We start from the raw sequence: 18,266 nt of genomic DNA, 5'->3' as shown, positions 1-18,266 counted from the left end.
GCTTTTGGTATCAAATTAAAAAAATCATTTCCAAGATCTATGTTAAGGAGTTTTTTTCCATGTTTTTTTTTCTAGGGATTGTTTCAGGTTTACATTCAAATCTTTATCTTGAATTAATTTTTGTATCTAATGTAAGATAGTCGTCTAGTTTTATTCTTTGCATGTGGCCGTCTAGTTTCCCCAACACCATTTATTAAAGACATTGTCTTTTCCCCGTGTATATTCTTGGCTCCTTTGTTGTATATTAATTTTCCATACATATGTGGGTTTATTTCTGGGCTCTCTATTCTGTTCCATTAATCTATGTATCTGTTTTTATGCTGATACCATGCTATTTTTTATTGTAGCTCTATACAGAGATTGAAATTAATTTTGTAAGATTTATGAGATGGTGGATATGTGAGAAATAATGTGAAAACATAGGTATACATTTTTTTCAAAACTCCAGAACAAAAAATAAAATGGCTCTTAGATATATAAAAATACATTCAAGTTCACTCAAAAGGTGAACTTCCCCATTTTTTTATTGTGCTTTGGACCTTTTCCTTATTGCTTTGTAGATAAATTCTTTGTTCTGATAGAAGTTTCAAATATTTTGTTTCTTTTCACTTTGGTGGGTTTTGCCAAACAGAATTTTAATTATTTATTATTGAGGTAAAATATAAATAAAAATGATCATTTTAACCATTTGTAAGTGTACAATTCAGTAATTAAGAACAGTCACTATACCCACCATCCCAGAGCTCATGTCTCCAGCTTTGTTCTTCTTTTTCAAGATTGCTTTGGCTATTTGAGGTCTTTTGTAGTTCCATACAAATTAATTTCATTTCTAAATGTGAAATAATTTTCTTGGTAATATTGGCAAGAAAGGTATTTAGACAAGCTGTTTAACATAGTAAATGTAATTATCACTACTCACATTTTACTGATGTATGAGAGGTATATATCATTTCGGGTTCTCTGTAGTAAGCTACAGAAGCCAACTCTGGCTGATTTAAACACAAAGGGGATTTCTTTTTTAAATATTGGGAAGGTCATAGAGTTCTCCAGGGTGTGAACACTGGGCTTAGAAGCCACATTGCAGAACTGACATCCCTGATGAAATTTAGTTTTGATAGCCTTCCAAATGGAACCATCCAGTGGAAACAAAATGTCCTGGGTGACCTAAGGCACAATTTGGTGCACTTGGCATGATCTTGAGGGATAAAGGAATACTCTGCTATAAAAATGGAAAATTATGGCCTTAAAGTCTAAATTAAGTGTACGTGATAGATGATGGCCACTGTTTTTAATTTAGTTCAAGTGCAAACATATCCACCATCTCATAAATCTTACAAAATTGAATTCACAGGACAATGTAAAAAATGCATATATCCTGTCTATTTTATTACAGATACAGATCAGCATGCCCAATATTGAATAGCCATCTAATTTATTTGTGCATATTTAAAGCTCAAAAAGTTGCCCCCAAACTTTCAGTCATTGAAGCTGCTATTAAGAATTTAAGAGAGCCCTGACCGGTTTGGCTCAGTGGATAGAGCGTCAGCCTGCGGACTAAAGGGTCCCGGGTTCGATTCCGGTCAAGGGCATGTACCTTGGTTGCGGGCACATCCCCGGTGGGAGGTGTGCAGGAGGCAGCTGATCGATGTTTCTCTCTCATCGATGTTTCTAACTCTCTTTCTCTCTCCCTTCCTCTCTGTAAAGAAAATCAATAAAATGTATTTAAAAAAAAAAAAAGAATTTAAGAGAGGTTAAAAAGGATTACTGGCCACAGTTCAGGTGCAAGGCAAAGAGCCATCTTGGCATCCTGACTGAGAACTTAGCTATACAAAACAGCTCATTAATTCTTCCTCTGATCAGAGAAGAAAGCACCTTTGTCCCCTCTGCAGATGGTTGGTATGAATCACCAAGATGCCTTTACTTTGGCTGGTTTCAGAATTAGAGACAGGGTGAGAAATAGATGGTCTTTAGATATCCATGTCTAGGTTTTGGCCATGCACTTCAGGGCTAACTTGCCAGTTTCGCAGGATATCCATGAGAAATGTGGACCTCATGTGTGGTTTGACTGTCATTTGCTGCTTGTAAAAGAGGAAATGCCCACTCATGTTTCCAATTCCACAATCTCACTTTTTTTTTTTTTTTACTTAAAACAGTAAACATTTATCTTATAAACTTTTTTTTTGTTAATCCTCACCAGAGCATATTTTTTCCTTTGCTTTACAGAGAGAATGGAAAGGAGGAAGGGAGGGAGCGGTAAAGAGGGAGAGAGAGAGAACATCAATGTGAGAGAAACACACTAACCAGGGGCGGGGAGTGAACCTAAAACCCAGGTACATACCCTTTATCAGGAATCGAACACTCCACCCTTTGGTGTATGGGCCTACGCACTAACCACTGAGAAACACCAGCCAAGCATTGCATATCTCTTTAAGAGTGAACTTGAATGTATTTTTATTTATCTAAGAGCCATTTTATTTTTCATGTGAATTCTCTGTTCATTTCCCCATTTTTCTATTGTGCTTTGGGCCTTTTCCTTATCGCTTTGTAGATATATTAATTCTTTGTTCTGATAGAAGTTTCAAATATATTGTTTCTCTTCACTTTGGTGGGTTTTGCCAAACAGAATTTTACTTATTTATTATGTCAAAATGGTTATCATTTTAACCATTTGTAAGTGTACAATTCAGTGATTAAGAACAGTCACTATTGCCGAAACCGGTTTGGCTCAGTGGATAGAGCGTCAGCCTGCAGACTGAAAGGTCCCAGGTTCGATTCTGGTCAAGGGCATGTACCTTGGTTGCGGGCAAATCCCCAGTGGGGGTTGTGCAGGAGGCAGCTGATCGATGTTTCTCTCTCATCGATGTTTCTAGCTCTCTGTCCCTCTCCCTTCCTCTCTGTAAAATATCAATAAAATATATTTAAAAAAATAAAAAAAGAACAGTCATTATATTGTGCAACCATTGCCACTACCCATTTCTAGGACAGGAATCCCAAACAGAAACTCTGTACCCATCCTATATAATCAAGATGTAATATGCAAATTAACCCTCATGCCCTCACAAGATGGCTGCCTACAACCAGGTTGGCAGGGGGGTTAGTGAGGGACGACCAAACAACTGAACAAGCAGGCTGCGTGGGGCAACCAGGCTGGCGGGGGGGCAGTTGGGGGCAACCAGGCCAGCAGGGGGGTAGTAAGGAGTGACCAGGCCGGCAGGGAGGGGGCAGTTGGGGGTGACCAGGCCGGCAGGGAGGGGGCAGTTGGGGGTGACCTAGCCAGTAGCGGGGGGCAGTTAGGGGCGATCAGGTTGGCACGCAGAGGCAGTGAGGGGCGATCAGGCTGGCAGGGGAGGCAGTTAGGGGTGACCAGGCAGGCAGGCAGGTGAGCAATTAGGAGCCAGCAGTCCAGGATTCTGAGAGGGATGTCCGACTACCAGTTTAGGCCCAATCCCCGGGATCGGGCTTAAACTGACAGTCGGACATCCCCCAAGGGGTCCCGATTGGAGAGGGTGCAAGCTGAGCTGAATTTTGTGCACCGGGCCTCTAGTCTATATATATAAAAGGGTAATATGCTAAGTGTCCCACTGACTGACTGGTCGCTATGATGCGTACTGACCAGCAGGGGGCAGATGCTCAACACAGGGGGCAGATGTTCTCGGGTGATGCACCCCAAAACCAGAGAGGAGGGAGCCTATTCCTTACGCAGGGCTGCACCATTCCATCTTCAGCCATGGGTTATGTTGTTGCTGGGGCACTGTTGGCGCTGGATCTGGTTTACTGCACACTTGCATTTGCGTTCCACATCCAGTATGACAGCAACTTTGCAGAGTGCCCTCTCGCACTCTGGGACTCCTCGGGGGATGTCAGAGAGCGGGTTTTGGCCCCATCCCCACAGGCCAGGCTGAGGGACCCCACCTGCTGGAAGGATCCCACTCACTCGGCAGACGCCTTTCAAGCCACTGCGCCACCCCATGTGTGGCCGGCCAGGGAGGGACTGCGGGAGGTTGGCTCCAGGGTGTGTCTGGCCTGTCTTGCCCAGTCCCACCCTGCCAGCCACCTTCTAATTAATTTCCTTTCAAAGTGCATGAATCCGTGTACCGGGTCACTAGTTAAATAATAATTTTCCATTTCTCCCTCCCCCTAGGCCCTGGTACCTTCCATTTTACTTTCTGTCTCCATGAATTTGACTCTCTAGGTATCTCATTCAAATGGAATCAGACAGCAGTTGCCCTTTGTCACTGGCTTATTTCATTTAGCACCATGTCTTCAGGGTTCATCCATGTTGTAGCATGTGTCAGAATTTCCTTCCTTTTTAAAGCTGAATAATATTCCATTGTATATATACAGCATATCTTACCTAATAATAGAGAAACATGTAAATTGACCAAACCTCCGCTACGCCCACAGCCAATCAGAGTGAGTATGCAAATTAACCCAACAAAGATGACGGTTAATTTGCATACATACCTGGGTCCTGGGAACCTCCTAGGCACCCAGGTCACTGCCAGCCAGCCATCGAGCCTGCGATCGGAGGGACAGAGGTGGGGGTGCACTTCCCAAGCCTAAAGCCTGGGGCGGAGGCTTCAGGCTTGGGAAGGGGCCGAGCCTGCGACCAAATGCAGACCATCCAGAAATCAGCGCTGGGTTGCCCAGCTGCAGCCTGGTGACCCAGCACTGACTGCCCAGGTGGCTGAGACCCAGAAAGTGAGTCAGGGTCTGATCTGCAGCCTCAGTGGAAGCTGTTGATCAGTGTACTTACCTCTCTCTTTCTCTCCCTTTCTTTCTGATCTTTGTCACCAGCCAGGCTTTTCTTTCTCTCCTGGCCTCCAAGGGGGCTGCTGTTAAGCCCCACCTCTTTGATCAGGCCCAGAGATAAGCCTGGAGATGCTGACTGGCATAGGAACCAACCAATCAGAACCAAAGGTGGGTGCTGTGGGGAGCCAATGGCTGTCTAGGAGGCAGAGCTTTTGACGCTGGCATAGGAACCAACCAATCAGAACCAAATTGGCCAGCAGAGGAGGGCGGTTGGGGGCGACATTAGGCCTGCAGGAGAGGGCAGTTAGGGGTGATCAGGCTGGCATGTAGAGGAAGTTAGGGGCAATCAGGCAGGCAGGCAGGTGAGAACTTAGGAGCCAGTGGTCCCAGATTGTGAGAGGGATGTCTGACTACCAGTTTAGGCCCAATCCCTGGGATAGGGCCTAAAATGGCAGTCAGACATCCCTCAAGGGGTCCCCAATTGGAGAGGGTGCAGGCTGAGTTGAGGAAACCCCCCCTTTATGCACGAATTTCGTGCACAGGGCCTCTAGTGTGTATATGTGTGTGTGTGTGTGTGTGTGTGTGTGTGTGTATTAGAGGCCCGGTGCATGAAATTCGTGCACAGAGGTGGTGTCCCTCATCCCAACCTGCACCCTCTCCAATCTGGGACTCCTCGAGGGATGTCCGACTGCCCATCCTAGTAGGATCGGGCCTAAATGGGCAGTCGGATATCCCTCTCACAATCCAGGACTGCTGGCTCCCAACTGCTCACCTGCCTGCCTTCCTGATTGTCCCTAACTGCTTCTGCCTGCCAGCCTGATAACCCCCTAACCACTCCCCTGCCAGCCTGATTGATGCCTAACTGCCCTGCCCTGCAGGCCTGGTCACCCCTAACTGCCCTGCCCTGCAGGCCTGGTTGCCCCCAACTTCCCTCTTCTGCCAGCCTGGTCCCTCCCAACTGCCCTCCCCTGCTGGTCTGATCGCTAACAACTGCCCTCCCCAGCTGCCCTGATCCCTCCAAACTGCCCTCCCCTGCAGGCCATCTTGTGGTGGCTATCTTCTGTCCACATGGGGGTAGCCATCTTTGACCACATGGGGGCAGCCATCTTGTGTGTTGGAGTGATGGTCAATTTGCATATTACTCTTTTATTAGATAGGAGATATATATATATACATTTTGTTTATCCATTCATCAGAATTTTATTTTAATGTAAAAAAGTCCATCTTTTTTTAAAAAAACACGGGTTCTGATATGTCAAATCCAAAAAGAGTCTGGAGGCTTTGCTAGAAGTAAATGGTAGAGAGAGACTTATTCAAGATCGTGTTTATAAACTGGAAACAGCTATGCAAAAACCAGGAAGTGTTCCAAGGAAAAGTTAAAAGTTCTTATAGCAAAAAGTACATTCTTGAGAATTATCAGTCCTGCGTTCTTAGGCTGGATTGGTCCAGGATGGTTATCAGTCAGATGTCAGGCAGTCAGGATGATGGATGTCAGGTGGATGTATACATGAGCCCTTCAGGCAAAAATCAGGCAACTGGATATGTGTGCATTTGGGAGCAATTAGAGGGTTATCTGGATATATATCCAGGCATTGACTCAGGATTGGAAAATTTTAAAAAGTTTAAGTTTCCAGGTGAGTTAGAACAGGAATGGGATCTCTTCTCATGACTCAACCTTCATAATGTTCATACTTTTAGCAGCTTGGTTAAAGTGACTCCATTTTATATATTCGTGTCTTTACTCTTCCCTCAGATACTTAAACCAAATAAGAGTATAAAGAATTCTCTAGTTTCTTCCACTACATGTATAGTTTAATTTTTTAAAATTTTACATTCAAAGCTTTGATTCAGCTAAAATTTATTCTAGTTGAATATGTGAGGTTTGCCTCCAACAAAAGAAGAAAGACCCTTTGACGATTGGGTTCCCCAAGAGACAGATTCTGAGACAGAAATTTGAGAGCAAGAAGTTTGCTGAGGAATACTCTCAGGAATCACACCTATAATGGAGTGAAGGAAGCAAAATTGAATAGAGGGAGAAGTCGAGGTAAAATGCAGTGGCAACAAAGCTTCAGCCAATTCCATGAGCTCTGAACTGAACTGGTTTTCAGAGTTGTCTTAAAATGAGAGAAGAGGGCCAGGCATTTGTAGCCCTGCATAAATCTGTCATTGGATACCATTGACCCTAGGATTTTCACTTCCCATTGGCTGAGAAAATTCCTTGGGAGGAATTTAGCCAGGAGTCTTAAGTAAACAGCACTCCCAGCAACTGGGGGAATGAATCAGTGTCTTCGTCCTGATATGATGGCAGATAAGCTAGCATATGATGTTAATTCTAAAAAAATGTCTTTAGTTTTCAGTCAGTTAGTCCCATTTTCAGTTCTGTAATCATAGCAAACAGTTGTTTCAGATGCAGTGTTGCTTTAGGCTCAGTTCAAAGGTTATTTTGCCTAGTTTTAACATTCCAAAGGTAAGAGCGCAAGGGGTTTCCTCTGGGATGGCAGCTCCAACTCCACTGTGAAGTGGTCTGTTTGTATTGTGTCTTACAACCCCAGGCCCCTGCTCACCCTTTATGAGCAACTTTGCTGTTCATGCCTTGGACGCTTTAGGACTTGGAATCATAATAAGAATTGCAAGCGTTGTTCCAACATTGGTTTGGAAAGAGGGGAGACACCTGTGGGAAGCTTACTGGGCCCAGGGATTTCTAGCATTATTATTCATAGGCTGAGATCTGCACAAAACACTCCTGAACAAGTCATTCCGTTGCTCTATCTGTGAAGTATGGGAAAAGGCCAGTGGATCCAATGGTTTTGTACTCACTATCTCATTTGCTATAAAGTGTATTTCTTTTTCTAATATGATCTTTTGTAGGATCCCCTGTGAGTGATTAAACTCTCTGTAAGCCCTTGAAAATGGTGCTCTCTGGGGCCCTATAAATAGGAAAGGCAAACTCAGAGCTGGAATATTTATTGATTTCATTCAACATGACAAGGCGAATTATTGCCCCTTCTAGGGCGGAAGGAGTTCAATGAAGTCAACTTGCCACTAATTTGGCTGTTTGGCTTCCCTCAAGGGATAGTACCATATTAGGGACAGAGAGTTAGTCCCTATTGCCTGGCATTTTGGAAATTTGATAACAACAGTTAGCTAGAGCAGTCTTGGTGAATGGGAGCCCATTCTTTAGAGCCCTTGGCATAGCTTCCATCCCAGCCACCCTGGCTCTTTTTTTGTGTGGCAACACTGAGGCACAACACTGAGGCTGGCTGACGTCAACTGGTTGAGTCATTCTGTCTGCCCATGCTTAGTGTCTTCTGTGGCTCAGTCAAGAGTTCTGGCTGTGAAAACTGACGCAGATCTGGAAACTGAGCAAAGGATCGAGTGTTTTGGGGGCAGCTGCCCTTGATCACTTTGATTGAGTAGACTGAACAGTGCTCTTATCGGTTGTCCATCTATATCGCCCATAAGGTTACTCTGTTCTTAACTATCTCCATAGCTTCCTGTGGGTCAGGCCCCTCTCCAACCTTGCCTCTCACTACAAATAATTGAACCCACTTTGCTTCTTTAATAGTTAAGCACTGCCACCTGACCTCTAATATTTCAGGCTATTATAATTCTCATTATTATCAAAGAGCCCAGTTCTGTAATGGCATCTCTTACCATGAGCTCTGGACTATAAAGGACAGCCACCAGTGCATTTATCAGTGAATCTGAGTCCCTCTTACTAGGTCCTTTCTTATTGCGTTGGTAAAGGGAGTGTTTTCTGAGCCTTCTCAGGGAAAATAGTCTTCTGGTGGGGTTTGCAGCCTTATATAATAAACCCATTTATGCATGCCCTCTTCTATGAAACATTTGCTTCTTTTTCCACCATCTGCAAAAGATTTCTGGCATTTACTCTTAATTGAATGTGGACATCACGTTCTGTGAGTGTCTTAAGAGCCATCCTAGCAGTGTGTGCTGGGGTCCCAGCCAGAGCTTACTAATGCTGTAGTCCCGGAGAATGCTCCCATATCAATCAACAATTCCTTAGCCAAATTTATGTTTTACTGCCTCTTGATTCCTCAGAACTAAGCCCATAAATGTTCTCTTAGCTCTGATGGTAGAGTATTAGCCAGAAGCTGCGGCTCCTTCAGGGCACAGTTCCTTTTCCTCCCTTAGAAGACCCAGTGCATCCCTTGACTGGGTTTGTTGCGACTTAATGGGTTGTGTTATTAGTTACAGAAGATTATAATGGGTCTACAGCCAGAAAGGTAAATGATAGTAGCAGATCTGATGGTAGCACATGTCTTGCAAGGCAGAGGCCTAGGCACTGTCCTCAAGTGACTGTTGAGCACTGGCCTTTGACAGGGAGCAGTGGGCCCTTTCTGCAGGCCTACAGGCTTCTGTGGGATGTGCAGATACAAGTTTTTCGTTGCATCAACCCAAATACCCACATCCCATTTATCAATGTCCCACTCTTTCCCAGTTAGAGCTTGGATCCAGGTATAGCAGACCTGCCACTGGGGATTTAATCTTTTCTGGAGCTCTGCTGCTTGATGCTTAAGTCCAAATCTTCTACCTTCCAGCTATAGGAGATGAAATCCCATTGTAATCTGTCAAGGAGGCCCTCTGGGTTTGTTTGTTTGTTTGTTTTTTAAATATTTTTTTTATTGATTTCAGAGAGGAAGGAGGAGGGAGAGAGAGAGAAAAACATCAATGATGAGAATCATTGATCGGCTGCCTCCTGCACGCCCCCTACTGGGGATCGAGTCTGCAATCCAGGCATGTGCCCTTGACTGGAATCGAACGTGGGACCCTTCAGTCTGCAGGCCGACGCTCTATCCACTGAGCCAAACCGGCTAGGGCTGGTTTTTATGTTTAGCCTTTAATTGCTGATTAATCACCCTCACCCAGCCTTTCCTTTTCTTTCTCCAGAACACTGCGTTCCCCCAGCAACAGCCATCTGATACCATTGTCCTTATAATCACTAAGTCCCCCATACTTCTCAAATACTGCCTCCATTTCCCAGGCCAGCACATTCCCTCCCAAAGGTATGACAACAGTTTCATTGCTGCTGTGTGCCAGGCTTTGTCCATGCTCTACCAATCTCCCACAATGGGGTCCTTACTTCCAGACAGCTGGTGGTGGCCCAGCTCTAGCATCTGGAGGCAGATTCGGCAATGGAGTTTAACAGCAGAAGCCTTGTTGGAGGATGCTCTTGGATCAACACGTATAGGAGTGTGAAGAAGCAGGATTGAGCAAGAGAAGTTTGGCTGTGATGCTGTCACAACATCAGCCGAGGCAGGTTCCATGAGGGCCTCTGGAACAGAGAGGGCCCTGATAAGTTGTCCTCAAGTTGAGGGCATTGACCAGTCATTGAATGTAGGTAGCTCCTGGGAAGGGCACATAACTTTGGATAAAGTGGCTCACATCAGCAGAGGATGATCACAGGGGAAGAATTTAGCTGGCATCTAATGGTTAAACACTGCCACCTGACCTCTAATATTTCAGTCTATTGTCATCCTCATTATTATTAAATAATCCAATTCTATAATGACATCTCTTACCAGGAGCTCTGAACTGGGTACTGTCAGCCATCTACCCTCTGAGCAGCTGAAGGAATCCAGACTTGGGTCTGGGCAGCACACTACAGCATCCCCTGCAAACATTTTTAAAGCTGTTATAGTTATATTTTAATAGTAAAAGAAATCAAGTGATTTTTCTAAAAATTGCTCAGGAGAAAATGGTGACATCCTTTGTGTTCTTTTGTCCAGAGACTTCGTGGTTGTTCCTGAGGAAGTTTCCCCATCTGAAGAATGGCCGAGACCTCCCACAAAACAAACAGAAACTTGAAGCAGCTTGGTCAGTGGAACTGCTGATAGGGTCAGTGATCTTCTCATGACTCACCTCCCCTCAACCTACCCAACCCAGACCAAAAATAGGTGTGTCAGGTGACAACTCCAGGCTGCTATTTAGCAGAACAAACAGGCAAACCTGTATAACCTGCACAAATAACTCGAGGCCTGTGTGCTTCTGCTTGGAGGCTTATTGACACATGGCACCCACGCTAAAAAGGAACATAAATCTGACACCCACGACCTCGAAAAATCACTTACGTTTTTACCAAAGCCTGGTGGAAATGTGGCCGAGGACATTTCATCACACTTCCTAAAAAATATTACACTTCCTAAATAGCCTGTTAGGAACAGCTCATGCCTAGGTTTCATCCTCCCAAGCTTCTGCTTTCCAAATCTTTCTTTTCTGCTGCTGGCAAAACTCCACCTCTGGATTTAGTCCTTCTTTTCCTAAGTAACTATGCAAATTGTTTTTATGTATGTAAATCAATTTAGTCTTTGCACCTTTCAGTTTTCCTGTCCTCATTACTTATTAACCTCAACAGCATGCAAAGGGCAAACATTAGACTCCTTGCTGGGAGTGCAGGGTAAATGTAAATATTTTAAAAAATATATATTATTGATTTTTTGATTTTTTTTTTTTACAGAGAGGAATAGAGAGTTAGAAACATCAGTGAGAGAAAAACATTGATCAGCTGACTCCTGCACACCCGCTACTGGGGATGTGCCCGCAACCAAGGTACATGCCCTTGACCAGAATCAAACCTGGGACCCTTCAGTCTGCAGGCCGATGCTTTATCCACTGAGCCAAACTGGTCAGGGCAGGAATGTAAATTTTGATTCTGTCATACTTGAATTGGTAAATACATTATACTTTTTTATTGCTGTTTTTGATGGTGATACACCTCAACAGATGACAAGAACCCAATAATAAATTAAAATGTATAAATTATCCCTTCTTCTAAGCTGCCATCTTCCTATTCTAATGACTACCTCTCCCGTCCTCAGTCTCTTTTTCCATGTGTCTGTTTCCATGGTGTTTTGTCTGAAATAGACCCAGCCGTGTTCCATGTGTCCTTTCAAAGGATCCCTGTGGACCTGCCTAGGAAGGAAGCACACATGGACATAAGGTGTACGCTTGTGCATATACACACAAACACATGTCTGCATATGGTTTCAGTTAGTTCATGGACCCCTGAAAAAGCCCCAGCTCATAACCACTCTCAGATCCTGAAATTCTAACCCTAAAATGTTAGCTAAAGTAATAATACACTTACATGTCCACAACAGGATGCAAAGTCTTTTTTTATTGACAAATGAATAGTCCTTATAAATTACATAAAGCATACATAGATTGTGAACTAGAGAAGCCAAATTTGTTTGTTAGTCACTCATTCATTTAACAAACATTTGTTTGCTAAGTACTTACTGTAATACATTGACATAAAATCAATCTCTGAGTCAAAGCAGTTCATGGGGAGAACTGAGTGGAAATAGACAATGACAGTAGTGTGCTGCAACAGAGGGAAGAAAGGGGTGAAGAGTGGGTAGCAGTGGGGAGGGTGCCCACTTCAGCCTGGGAGTTGGGTATGGCTGAGAATGGTTTCATGGAAAGCTTTTTGGAGAAGGTGACACATGAATTGTATGTGAAGAAATTCTTAGAGTTTTCAGATGGCAAGAGCGAAGGAAGATGTTCCCTCCAGCAGGGATGGCATTTGCAAAGACCCAGAGGCAGGAGGAGCCTGGTGCATTGGAGAGCTGGTCCCTTGCTTGCCAGGGCTGGAGGAGTGGAGTGCGGATGAGGAGACTGTTGCAGGAGAGAAGCAAGGGCCAGTTCACGATGGGCCTGGAATGCTGGTCTGAGGAATTTACTCTTTATGCTCAATGGGACTTAGAGCCTCTGAAAGGTATTAAGCAGGGCATGACATAAACAGATCTGTAGGTAGCCCAGTGAGGTGTGGTACTGACACCCATGCATGGAGCTTGTTTCTGTCTCTCTCAGTTGCATTTAAAATTTGAAGATAATAATAAATAATTGAGATTATAAATGACTTGTTTTTAGTAAACTAAAACAGGTACATTTTTTGTACCTTCATATAATAGAGCTCTGAGCCACTTGCTTTGAATGTTATTTTGGAATCATCACCAGAGCTGCAGGAATAGCATGCATAGCTTGCATCCTGGCTTATCTTTGTTCCTGCTTTTAGAGATGCACCTGATATAACCTCTCATACCAGTGGAGATTGAAATATTGTGTTCACTTATCGTTTTGTATTTATTTCCACTTTATTTTTTCCAGTGATTACATTTTTATTTTAAAAAGGAGAGAAAATATAAATGAATAAAACATGCACAGAGCATAAATATCATTAAATGAATACTTATACACACATCTACACTAATAAAAGAGAAAGATGCAAATTGACCGTACCTTCATGACACCCACCAGCCAATCAGGAATAAGTATGCAAACTAACCCAACAAAGATGGAAGGTTAATTTGCATATGCAGGCGCCAAGCCGCCGGGGGCGGGGTGGGATGCTTGCGTCGAACCGCCCCAGCTGCTCAGGGCCTCTGGGCAGCTTGGGAAGGTGGGGCTAGAGCGGAAAGAGTGGAGGGGCGATACCGGCAGCCAGGGAAAGGAAGGCCCATTCTTGCACGAATCTTCGTGCATCGGGCTTCTAGTTTATAATATGCTTTTATGAATATAATAGCCCTTCCCAAGTAGTCTGTGGTCTATCTGCTCTACTTTCCAGCTCAGTTTGCATTAGAATGTAGATAAACTTGAGGGAGTAGGTAATGTATGTGAAAGTCATTGGTTATGATATACTGCAACATGAAAAAAAAAATTTAATCCAGGCAATGCTGGGATAGTGAAAAGAACACACTTTTTGCTGACAGATCTGGGTTCAAATCCCAATTCTGTTAGTCACCAGACATGTAACATAGGGCAAGATATATCACCTCTCTAAATCAGTTCCCTCTGTGTAAAATGGAGCTAATAATTATTCCCTTGCAGGATTGCTGTGATAAGGGAAAGAACGTGTATTTAGTGCTGGTATAGGTGTTTAAAAATGAGTGGTTAGTAGTAGAACAGTTACCGTGAAGGTGATGTGGACGTGGACTCTGAAGCTGGGTTGCTGACCAAGACGAGATGTAGAAGACCGATAGTTCAGGAGACCTAAACTAAGGCATTTGCAAAGAGGAGAAAGAATAACTTTTAGAAATATTCAAAACTTGATTATGACATTAAGGTAGGCTCACTACTGGAACTAAAACAAATCTCTGTGGTGTAATATATTAAACATATATTTCTCCCCCTATGTTAGTTGAGACTTCTGAAAAGCAGATACCAGGATGAGATTAGACATGCAAGAACTTTTGGGGGGGTAAATACCTGTAGAAGACAAGTAGGAGGATGCTAAGGGAGGTGAAGAGAGCTTTCAGACCACAGGACAGGTCTGACTCCTGTGAAGGAGAGGAACAGGGAAGGAGGATTGGGTAGAAAGAGTCCTAGACTTCACTGTAATTCCCGGAAAAGTTCAGCCACACCATTGGAGAACCCATGAGTCAAAGTCACCTGCTGGTGGCATCCAGTGTCTTGCAGGAATGGGTTCGAATTTGTATGCCCTGCATGCTCCATCATTGGGAGCAGCCCCTGGGAAGTGTAGCCAATTGATATATCCAGCAGGGCAGCGACTGGGGCACAAGTACATCGTGTTCCCTCCAGTAGGAGATCTGAAGGGCAACTTTTGTGACCCCTACGCCCTCACTTCACAGTACAATGCAGATCAATTCTGAGAGCTGCAGAGCTCCATTGAGTCATTCAGGGACCCAGGCTCCTGCCATCTATGGCTCTGCCCTCCTCTAGGTCCCTGAAGTGCTCTCCCTTCAGTTGGAAGATGGGGAAAGAGTGCAGATAATGTGTGCAAGGTTACTACTTCCATGGGTTTCACCTGAACTTGCTCATGTTACCTATGTTCAAATTACATTGACTGGGAGGTAGTCAGATGCCCCCAGCTAATTGCAAAAGGACTGGGAAATATAGACCAACTGCATACCACAACCATTTATATGAGGCATTCTGGAGACAGAGCCCTGTCCCCAGTTTCTGACTTGAGTTACTAGATAGATGATGGTGCCATTCACTGATACAAAAAAAATACAGGAGGATGCTGACTTCAGAGGAAGTAGAGCTACCTAGCAGCCAGCTAGACATTCAGGTCTAGGGTTCAAGGTTAGAGGTAACCCACATAGTGACTGAAGCCACGAGCTTGATAGTCTTAGCGCCAGGAAAGAAAAGAGCTGAGAACGTAACTCTGAAGAGCACCAAAATTTCAAGGGACTGTGTGACTCAGTATCTATTTCAATCTCCTTTTAGTGAGACTTCCCATACTGCAAAGCTAAAAAGGACATCTCCCAAATTCCTTGTAGCTAGGGTTTCTGAGGATGTGACTTAGGTTCTGTGCATTAGACGCACTCACATGAGACTCCAACCTCAGAGCTGAGGAAGGGGAAAAAAGGGGTGCAGGCTGGGCAGGCAGCAGCCACTGAGCTGGTGTGGAGGGCAGCAAGGCTAGATCTCAGGATGGCAGCTGTAGCACAGTTTCCCAGTGCAGTAAGCACTTCACAATCATGGCAGAAGCAGCAAATCTCCTGGCAATTCACTCCTGAGAGTGGCTTGGTTCCTGGTAACTCTGCCCAGGGTCTGCTTCTTCAGGAATCCCCTGGATACTATAACCCAATCAATACCTGTAATTATAGAGGAGGATCCAAGATGGCGGCGTAGATAAACACCTAAACTGCTGCCTCGCACAACAATTTCAAAACTACAACTAAAAGACAAAACGTCTATCACCCAGAACCATGGGAAAGCTGGCTGAGTGGAAGTTCTACAACTAGAAGGAAAGAGAAAAGAGCATCGAGACAGGCACAAGTGCTGAAAAGCTGAGGTACGGAGGCGTGCGAATCGGGCTGGCTGCGGGAAACTGGGAGCACTGCTTTTTTCAACCCGAAGGGAGACAAGCTCCCAATTACTCCGAACTCCAGTTTCTGGGGATACGCGGGGGACCCAAACTCCTACGGGGAGAAGCTGGAATATCTGCCATCGGGTCGGAAAGTGAGGGTGGCTTGCTTGCAGAGCTGCACGCAGGAATAATTGTTTACTGCGCTGGGGCACAGGACATGGGGACGTGGTCAGAAATGCAGAGCTGGCTAACTGGCAGCCATAACTGTTTGCCACGCCCTAGCCTAGTGACGCCCTGAGACCCCCGCCCTGCACAACCTACAAACCCACCCAAGCTCCAAGCAGCGGCTTTAGCATATGAATGGCCTACCTTATCGCAGCTTAACCTAGCAAACTTGCAGCCCGGGTCAGACAGCTCCAAAACCTCCAAACCCCATGCAAAGAGGAGAAAACTGTAGTTCTCGCTGTAGCTCCTGCTGGGTGGCCTCAGACAGTAGCTGACCTGCACCCCATTGGAGATCCAGAAGCCAGTGTACCTAGTGGTCAGTGTGAGACACCAGATTTCAACTCCTCACATCCATAAGTGACACATTCAAGAGGCAGACTCAGTGAGCACCAAAGCCCCACTGAAACAAGTCCTGCACCATAAGCGTGTCTCCAGTGCAGCAGTTCTTCCGTTATAGACACAGCGGGTCCTCACAGCCAATTGGCCTGGAGGTCAATTCCTCCCAGTGTACCAACAGCAATCAAGGCTTAACTACACCAAGACTTTGCACTCAGCCCACAAAGGGGTGTACCAAGAGCGTCCACCTCAGGTGATTGGGGAGGCTGAGCTACTGGCCCCTATAGGTCACCTACCACACAAAGCCACTCCATCAACACAGGGAAGCAGCCAAAATGTGGAGACAAAGAAACATGTCACGAATGAAAGAAATGGAGGAAAGCAAACTACTGGACGACAGAGTTCAGAACCACATTTATAAGGTTACTCAAGAATCTTCTAAAAACCTCTGAGGAACTTAGTGAGACCTTTAAGGATCTTAATGAGAATGCCAAAAAAATGGAAAAGGACCAGTCAGAAATTAAGCATACACTGTCTAAAATAAAGAATATACAGAAACTCAACTGTAGATCAACGTACCTCAAGAATCAAACCAAAGATCTGAAATATGAGTAAACAAAAAACACCCAACCAGAAAAGCAAAAAGAAAAAAGAATCCAAAAAGTTGAAGATAGTGTAAGGAGCCTCTGGGACAACTTTAAGCGTACCAACATCAGAATTTTTGGGGTGCCAGAAGAAGAGAGAGAGCAAAATATTGAAAACCTATTAGAAGAAATAACGACAGAAAACTTTCACTACCTGGTGAAAGAAATAGACTTACAAGTTCAGGAAGCGCACAGAACCCCATACAAGCGGAATCCAAAGAGGACCACACCAAGACACATCATAATTAAAATGCCAAGGGCAAAAGACAAAGAGAGAATCTTGAAAGCAGCAAGAGAAAAACGGTTAGTTACCTACAAGGGAGCACCCATACGACTGTCAGCTGATTTCTCGGCAGAAACTATGCAGGCCAGAAGGGAGTGGCAAGAAATATTCAAAGTGATGAACAGCAAGAACCTACAACCAAGATTACTCTACCCAGCAAAGCTATCATTCAGAGTTGAAGGTCAGATAAAGAGCTTCACCGACAAGAAAAAGCTAAAGGAGTTCATCACCACCAAACCAGGATTATATGAAATGCTGAAGGGTATTCTTTAAGAAGAGAAAGAAGAAGAAAAAGGTAAAGATAAAAATTATGAACAACAAAATGACATCAAATACATACCTACTAACAAGTGAATCTAAAAATCAAGTGAATAAAAATCTGAAGAACAGATTGGACTGGTGAATATAATAGAATCAGGGACATAGAAAGGGAGTGGACTGACAATTCTCGGGGGGAAGGGGGTGTGTGGGGTGCGGGAAGAGATTGGACAAAAATCTTACACCTATGGATGAAGACAGTGGTGAGGGATAAGGGCATGGGATGGGGTGGGGAATCAGATGGAGGGGAGCTATGGGGGAAAATAAAAGAGGAACACCTGTAATAATCTGAACAATAAAGATTTATTTTTTTTAAAAAAGCTAGAGAAATAAAAAAAGAATACCTGTAATTATACCTTTCTGCTTACCCTCACCAGGCTGGATTCTGCCTTTTACATGACTGATATAGTCAGAGAAGCCAGAGCCTTTGAAAGAGGCTGAGAAGGAAAGACCAAAGAAATAGCACTAGGACCAGGACAGGCTGCTGCCTCGAAGTCAAGGGAGGGAGGGTTTCGAAAAATGGTCAGCAATTAAATGCTGCTGCAGAGGGGCCAAGACAGTTGCAAATGTAAAGTAAAATAGCTCAGCCAGGTGTGACCTCGACAGGAGCAATTTCAGTGTAATGGTAGGGGAGGAAACCAGTCTGCAGGGGGATTAGGACATTCTTCCATTTCATTTGGACTCAACTAATGAAGTAAGAGTCAGCTATTAGAGTAGGGTACAGGAATCCCTCGCTTTTCGAAAGCTTGTGTTTCCCCACTTGGCTTTCACAAAAGACTAACATTTTTTCAAAAAAGACCTGTTTTTGCCAATCAAAAGTAATCTGAAGAGGATTTTCACTGTTAAGAAAAAAAGGTGCAGACCCAAAAATAGCTGTTAAAGAGGCAGCGCGCACCGGAGCAGCAGGAGTGGC

The 18,266-nt window shown here is 44.3% G+C and overlaps 1 protein-coding gene across 1 annotated transcript in view; it reads left to right on the top strand.

The window, feature by feature from the left end:
- The window catches only part of PAQR8 (progestin and adipoQ receptor family member 8), a 107,927-nt gene that overhangs the window by 28,700 nt on the left and 60,961 nt on the right, over positions 1-18,266 (top strand). The window contains exon 2 of the mRNA XM_080666415.1: positions 10,500-10,608. The gene's annotated coding sequence lies outside the window, so the exon portion shown is untranslated. The remainder of the gene's footprint in view (positions 1-10,499; positions 10,609-18,266) is intronic.

The sequence above is a fragment of the Plecotus auritus genome (assembly GCF_963455305.1).
Source record: "Plecotus auritus genome assembly, chromosome: 4".
Taxonomy (NCBI): Eukaryota; Metazoa; Chordata; class Mammalia; order Chiroptera; family Vespertilionidae; genus Plecotus; species Plecotus auritus.
This window is presented reverse-complemented; position numbering and strand designations above follow the sequence as displayed.